Genomic DNA, 7,479 nt, shown 5'->3' on the forward strand with positions numbered 1-7,479 from the left:
TCTACAGAGTTTGGAGTTATCCAGCTGCGTCTGGCTTAGGTCTGGCTGCTGTGCTCAGCTCCTTCCTGCTGCGGACCTGGGCTAGGACTGGGTCGGACCTGGGCTAGGACTGGGTCTGGGGGCTCCCGGAACTCGGCAGAAAATCCTACTCGGCGGGCGTGGTGGTGGAGGCACTGTATATAGTCTTAATAATCATATTTGGGTATATCTTCTTAGGAAGACGAGATTTTAGCATTATTTACACAAGACAACCCAACAGCCCCAACCAAACAGATCAAGTGTGTCAAGGTTCCTGATTCTTTCTGAGACATGAACTGAATAATATGATAACAAAAGTGCTTCTCAAAGCACTAAAATAATATGTGAAAGGTAGACCTCAAGTGTTTTTAAAATACAACACCAGTTGTGTTCTGTAGAATAATTACTTCACCTTTTCTCCACTGCTTCAAGAACTCTCAAAAAATAAAAATAAAAGGAATTTCAAGAGAGTCACAGGTAGGAAAATTTTTTTCAATAGACAATAGAAGTTTGTGATTCACCCCAGATTTGCAAATCTGAGGCTTGTCAACTAAAGTGTGAAAAAATTATAAGTCAGCTTCAGATTTGCATTATCTGAAATGATGATCACTTTGACTTTGTGAAAAGTCATAATTCTGAAGCATATTTTAGAGTCAAAATAACTAGAATCTGACTAACTCATGGTAAGATATTCCACAAAGAAAACCTTATTTTTTGAACTCATCATCAAGATTTTTGCATAAGTTCATTTAGCTTTAGGATACAGAAAGTGCTCCCAGAGAGACAGAAACCACCCTTTTGTTTTGAAAAGGCAAATTTCTTTTTCCATATTTATATAAAAGATTTCATGAATTTAGTGATTACAGTTTTCTCACATCTGTAGAACACGGTACAGTTCAACAGCCCTTTCTCATATAATGTTTATAACTTTTCCACTCCTTTCACAGTGAGGAAGTTTTGAAAGCTTCTCTGGCTTGCCACAAGTAGATGAGATAATTAATCTGAATCACACAAATTCTAAGTCAGTGAAATACAATAAATATAACTTTAGTTTTTGCTGGATTTTACTTAAGTAGCATGCATATTCATTGGGCAAAGATTAGAAAGAAGAAAAATTATGAAAATTTCTCAATTCTGGATTAACTCCCTAAATTCTTAAAGATGATATTTTTGAAAGATTTGGGAAGAAAGAGGGAAACTCTTGCTGATTATGACTGAATTCAACTGCAGTGTAAAGTCAGGGTTTTTTTCTTTTATTTTTTTTGCACTTTCAATTAGATGTAAAATATATTATTTTCATTTGATAAGATAATGGCATTTTCCATGTCTATCTAGCAAAAGCAGTTCATTGAAACCAAATTGATTCTTTGAAATTCCACCCAAAGCCTTCTCCTTCCTATCTCCTGCAATTTCTCCAGCAGAGTGTTTTTTGTTGGAAATTAGATTCACCGTTTGCATAAACCAATGTATTAGGCTGGTGTCAGTATAGGTCCAATTAACTGTTCTGACACTATGCCTAAAGTGGGTAGCAGTCATGTTTATAGCCAATTAGAATCCTACTGATTAAATACTCTCTGCTGTAACCTCTTGCAAGGTCAGAATCAAAGGATAGGAGAAGATGGCACTCGTCGGTCTTTTACCCGCACCTACTCAACCATCTCAGGACCAGCTTGGGTCTGAAGAAAAAGCAAGACCTCAGCAGTCATGGCAGGCCTCACTGGTTTCCTCCCAATAAGACCTCCCCCGTACGGATACAGGAAAGGTTGGATGCCTCGGTTGTTAGAGGATTTTAGAGATGGAGTTGCTTTTCCAGATCCATGTGACCCAGTTTTCACTGGATACGGGGAAAAAGAAAAAATGTCAAAAGCATTGGCCGTTCAGGTGAGTCCTGAAGGAAAAGTTAAATACAATGCAATTGCTCGACAAGAACAGTCAAAAGATGAGGTCATTTATGGTAAATACACTGACCTGGTTTCAAAAGAGGTTATGAATGCAGATGATCTGCAGAGACCCAATGAAGACGCTGCTAAAGAGATAACAGAAAAGACAAGGGCAGCCTTGGAGAACTCGGCATCACAGGAGGTTGCTGCAGCCATGCCAGTACAAGCTGCTGATAAACTGGCTCCTGCTTAGTATGTCCAATACACACCATCCCAGCAGGGAGTGTGTGTGGCTTTTAACTCTGGAGCTAAACAGAGGGTTATCTGAATGGTAGAAATGAAGAAAGATCCAAGGGAGCCTCCAAGGTTCAAGATTGATAAGAAAATCCCGCGAGGACCACCTTCTCCTCCTGCACCTGTCATGCATTCTCCTAGTCAGAAGATGACTGTAAAGGAACAGCAAGAGCAGAAGATTCTTCCTTGTATTTCCAACTGGAAAAATGCAAAAGGTTATACAACCCCATTAGACAAACGTCTGGCTGCTGATGGAAGAGGACTGCAGACAGTACACATAAATGAAAACTTGGCCAAACCAGCTGAAGCTCTCTACACTGCTGATTGGAAGGCTTGTGAAGTTGTGGAAATGCACGCCCAGGTGGAACAGAAGATGACTCAAAAAGAAAAGGAGAAACATGAAGAGAAACTTAGAGAAATGGCCCAAAAAGCTAGGGAGAGGAGAGCGGGCATCAAAACCCATGTGGAAAAAAAGGATGGAGAGGCATGTGAGAGAAATGAATCTGGCATGACAGGTGAAAAGAGAAATAGTATGATCCTAATCTTTCCAGGGCAGCTCCTGATAAGAGGTCAAAACTGCAGAGAAATGAAAATCAAGTGATCAGTGAAGTCGTTGCTCTTGGTGTGCCCAATTCCCGGACTTCAAATGAAGTTCAGTATGACCAAAGGCTTTTCAGCCAATCAAAGTGTTTGGACAGCGGATTTGCTGGTGGAGAAGATGAAATTTACAATGTTTATGATCAAGCATGGAGAGGTGGTAAAAATATGGCCGAGAGTATTTATAGGCCCAGTAAAAGTCTGGACAAGGATATATACAGTGATGACCTAGAAGCCAGAATGAAAATGAACAGATTTGTACCTGACGAGGAATTTTCTGGTTCTGACTGTAAGAGGTGCCTAGAAGGACCTGTTCAGTTTGAAGAAGATCCTTTTGGTCTGGACAAATTTTTGGAAGAAACCAAACAGCATGGTGGTTCTAAAAGACCCTCAGATAGCAGCCTCCCCAAGGAATATGAGCATGAAGGCAAGAAGAGGAGGAAAGAATAAATCCAGCTGCCTTCAAAGTGAGCTATTGTTCATATCACTAATGATACAGCGGGGGGGGGGGCTCTTTGTAAATGGTCCAAACAGAACCAAATCTGGGTGCTAGATCCCAGCATTACTTTTTATTACAGGAGATGGAGGAATTGAAAATTCTACTTTGAATTTAGTTTTTTTAAAAGAGTGGATTGTATTTGTGCTTCTCCCACCTTTGCAGCATCTAGAGAACCCGCTATCCCACACACGGAATTGAGACCACTTCTTTTTGTGTGACACAAGTAGTCGGGGGCAATAAACTGTGTAAGCACAACTGCTGATAAATAAAAGTTACCCCAACCACAAAGAGTAGGAGGATGTCCATACTATTGGAACTGTGCTATCAAATGAAATCTGTTGTCCTGTTTTTCTTTGGAAAGCAAGATCTTGCTTACCTCAACTACTTGTTTCAAATGAAAGGATTTAGAGGGGAAAAAAATGACGTAGAACCATATTTCATAGGCTGGAAGCAAAGTCTTTGGGAATAAAAAGAAGAAAGATGGCTAAAGTGTAATATGAAATGTACAAACTCTCATTTGTGTGTAAGCATTAAGAGATGCTATGTACACAAATAAAGTTGCACATACTTAAAGACACCTTTACTATGAATATCAATAATACTACTACTTTCCTATGAAAAAGGATGTGATTAACAGACAAATGGGAAAAGATGAAGGAATAGAGTTGGATCAAGGAGAGCCACATCCTACTGACAAATCTACTGACACTGAGCTACAGCTTCTCTGAATTTGACTTTTCTCATCTCAAAAGTAAAACCTATGGATAATTACTTTCTATGTATAAAGCCCTCTGATCATGTAAAGAAACACAGATATAATTTCCTATTCCAACCATTTACTATACAGTTGACAAAGTCATGTAAAAGACAAAAATAACTACTTTGTAGGTTTTGCTCTGAAAATAGCTAACAAAGTGTTGTTTTTCACAACAGCCCAAAATAGACATTATTATCTTACTTTGCACAAATGAAAAATTAGGTACAGTGTAATTAAGAAGAATTTTCTTAAGCCACAGGGTCAGCTTTCAAGCCCAATCAGCTTTAGAGTGTGAGTACTTCATTATGATGTGCTCTAATGCCAAACAATGCTATGTACTCAAAGAATGGAAAGGTAAGATAAGGAAAAGAAAGTTATATACCATGGAAAATTCTGTATTGTAGGAACAAGAAAGATTCTATGTCGAAAGATGATGATCAACATCTTGAAGAGTGAGGAGCATGGGGCAGACATTGGAGCAGATGACAGCAGTGAGACAAAGACACAGAATGAAGCGGCAGCACATTTGTATGGGATGTCAGGGGAGAAAACAAGGGAACCACAGAGAGAGCTAAAACTGCACTGGTCCCTTGGGGAACACTTGGAAAAAACATGTGACACCCAAAATTAAGGAAGGAAAGGTGTATTTAGCTCACAGTTTTTTGGAAGTTTCAGTCTATACTCTACGGGCTCCACGGCAGAATGGCACATGGTGGAGGGCAGCAGTTCATCATGGCAGAAAGCAGCAAGAGTAAAAAGGATGGAAGAGTGGAAGAGAGAAAGCCTCACTCCCTTCCTTGTACAGCATTCATACTATCCACGGGTGTATCACTCAACATCCATAATCACAGCATCACTCACACCCATAAACCCAGCATTGGATCATGAATTAATCAAAAACTCTAGAAGCTGCCCCATGACTGCACGAGCCTTGCAGAGACAACTAGACACAAACTATAATAGTAACCAACTTTAAAATCTGCCAAGCTTGCTAAACAGATGGACAACTCTGTTCACCTGACTTTTATAGATTACTGTGCAACAAGGCTTTGTTCCTTGCAAAAAGCATGTGAAAATCAAGGACAGACTCAGATTACAGCTGCCTTATCCTGAGACCCTAGTCACAGCTTGAGCAGGCCTACATAAAGCCTCTATGCCTCTTAGACAAGAAATTCCTACTCCAGATGTGAGCATGACTTAGAAATAAGAGCATGACTTCATGTGATCAAGAGAAGGAGCAACCTGGGCCAACGAAGCTCCAATGTATAGCAAGCTGATGTCAGCCCCACTCACACTGTCAAACACAAGTACACAGACTGCTCACAACTATACATACCAGCCCCATGCCAACATGGGACCACATCCTCTGGAATCATCTTTAAAATCCCCAAGGATTCATATAAATTTTTATAATTATAAAGGTTAGGGCCAGCCAAATAGCTCAGTGGACTGAAGCACCTGCAAACAGGCTTAGGGGCTGAGGTTTGATCCCCACGCCTGCCATGCTGGCCTTGCTCCTGGGGCACGCTGAGACAGCAATTGAGACTGAGTGTGGTGGCATGCCTGTAATCCCAGCTCTTGGGAGGCTGTAAACAGGCAGATCATTATGAGTCTGATCTAGTAGTGAGACCCTGAACACCCTGTAGACCCTTTCCTAAAGTGCAAAAAAAAAGATTAAAAGTTTGTCTTTTTTTTATTTTATCATTGAAAAGAAAAAAAAAGTAAATTTCAAAGTAGTTTTTCTCCAGCCAGAGTGGATGAGGGAGGAGGGAGAGCTGTGTAGCTGCCACCTTCCATGGAGGGAAGGCACGCAGCATAGAGTCTGTTCTCTGAAGGCTCTGGCTTCCTCAGAGAAAGGGGAAGAGATCACTCAGGAATTCCCAGGTTCTCCTGAAAACTTACCATGAGACAAACGGTTCTACATCTGTTGGTTGGAGTCAGCAAAGATGTGAATCAGAGGCCGGAGCTGCCGCAAGTGAGTCAGTCCCCTACACAGGAAAAGAAGCATCACCAGTCCTCCATCATCCCAAGTTATCACCGAGAACACCTGTTAAGAATGGAGACTGCCAGTCCGAGCTAACGGATCATGGCCTCGGTGACTCCTGAGAGAGATTTATCATCTGTACATAAAACATTCCTGCCCACATGAGTACCTGCAGAATCGTTGCAGCACATTTATAGATCATACTATGCATTAGAAACACTATGCCAGCTCAGCAGTTTCCAGGGGACAGCTAACAAAATAATGAATATCGATGCATTCAGCAGTATTTCATTACGTATTGTAACCAATGCTATTACTGTCAATCATTGGATTGAAGTTCTAGTTACATACTTGTTCAAAAAGTAATAAGATTTTTATGGAGGGAAATTTCTCGGTTCAACCCGATCCAAAGAAAAATCTAAGGAAGTTATTGAATATGCCAGGTGCTTCATAACTTCTAGTGGCTTCTCAGTGATGCAAACATTGTATCTTTAAGTGGTTCCCCAAACTGTATTAGGAGAATTTGCCTTTGCGGCAGAGATAGCATTTAAAGCTTTACAATTCTACATCTCATGTAGCACTGCAGGTATATTGCTTAAATGTATAGCCACTAAAAATTCTTGCCTCACTCCAGAGCTTCCCACAGCAAGTAGACTAAGTTCACTGTGGTGAACGTAATGATTCAACTTGAAACATCCAGCTGAACAGAAGGGGCCTGATGGGGCTGAGTGTGGAAGGCCGACCAGAAGATTGCTGCCAAAGCAATAAAGCAGAACTGGATGGGAAAAGGCTGGCATTGTTGACTCTCCTGCAGAAGTGTGTCGTGCTGGCTTTCCTGATGTGAAATTGCTGTTCTCATCATCAGAGAAGGTTGGGTCCTTGCTGTCACTGAGGATGGCTGCCATTCTTTCAAGGGGAGCTGTGGTCCTTACTTTGAGCATCACTTCCTGACTTCAGTGCAGATCCCTCATCCTGCTGGCACAGATGCTTCATCCTACTGGCACAGACTTTCTGGCTTCCACCACTGGCCCTTTGAGTTTTCCCAGTGCAGGTACAGGCTTGTGCAAAACATGGTCGTGGGCTCTCAGCCTCCAGTCGGACTCATTCAGGACATTGCCATGACTACAGCAATCACACTCCCTATTCATTCTTTGGTTCAGGTCTTCAGTTGGACTTGTGAAGGACATTGCTGTGGAATCCAGGCCTGTAGCTGGGTTCTTTGGTCTCTCATGTGTGGAAAGTTACTCCACACTGTCTTGTATTTGATTCTTTGAGGGAATATAATCCTATGTCCAATCTGAGTTCCTCTATACCTTTCTGCAGCTGTTTCTTTATTTCAGAAGCTGTTGATTCATTGATTTCTGCTGTGTGATTCTCAATTTGTTCTATGTTAGTGTCCTCTACACTTGTTATGGGTGGGCTTGGGTTCTGAGATTGCATTTTGCTCCTT

General features: G+C 41.2%; 1 pseudogene; it reads left to right on the plus strand.

Moving 5' to 3' along the window:
- Positions 1 to 1,636: 1,636 nt before the first annotated feature.
- Positions 1,637 to 3,239, plus strand: LOC101581402 (annotated as a pseudogene).
- Positions 3,240 to 7,479: the final 4,240 nt, after the last annotated feature.

The sequence above is a fragment of the Octodon degus genome, unplaced genomic scaffold (genome assembly GCF_000260255.1).
Source record: "Octodon degus isolate 3935 unplaced genomic scaffold, OctDeg1.0 scaffold00042, whole genome shotgun sequence".
Classification (NCBI taxonomy): domain Eukaryota; kingdom Metazoa; phylum Chordata; class Mammalia; order Rodentia; family Octodontidae; genus Octodon; species Octodon degus.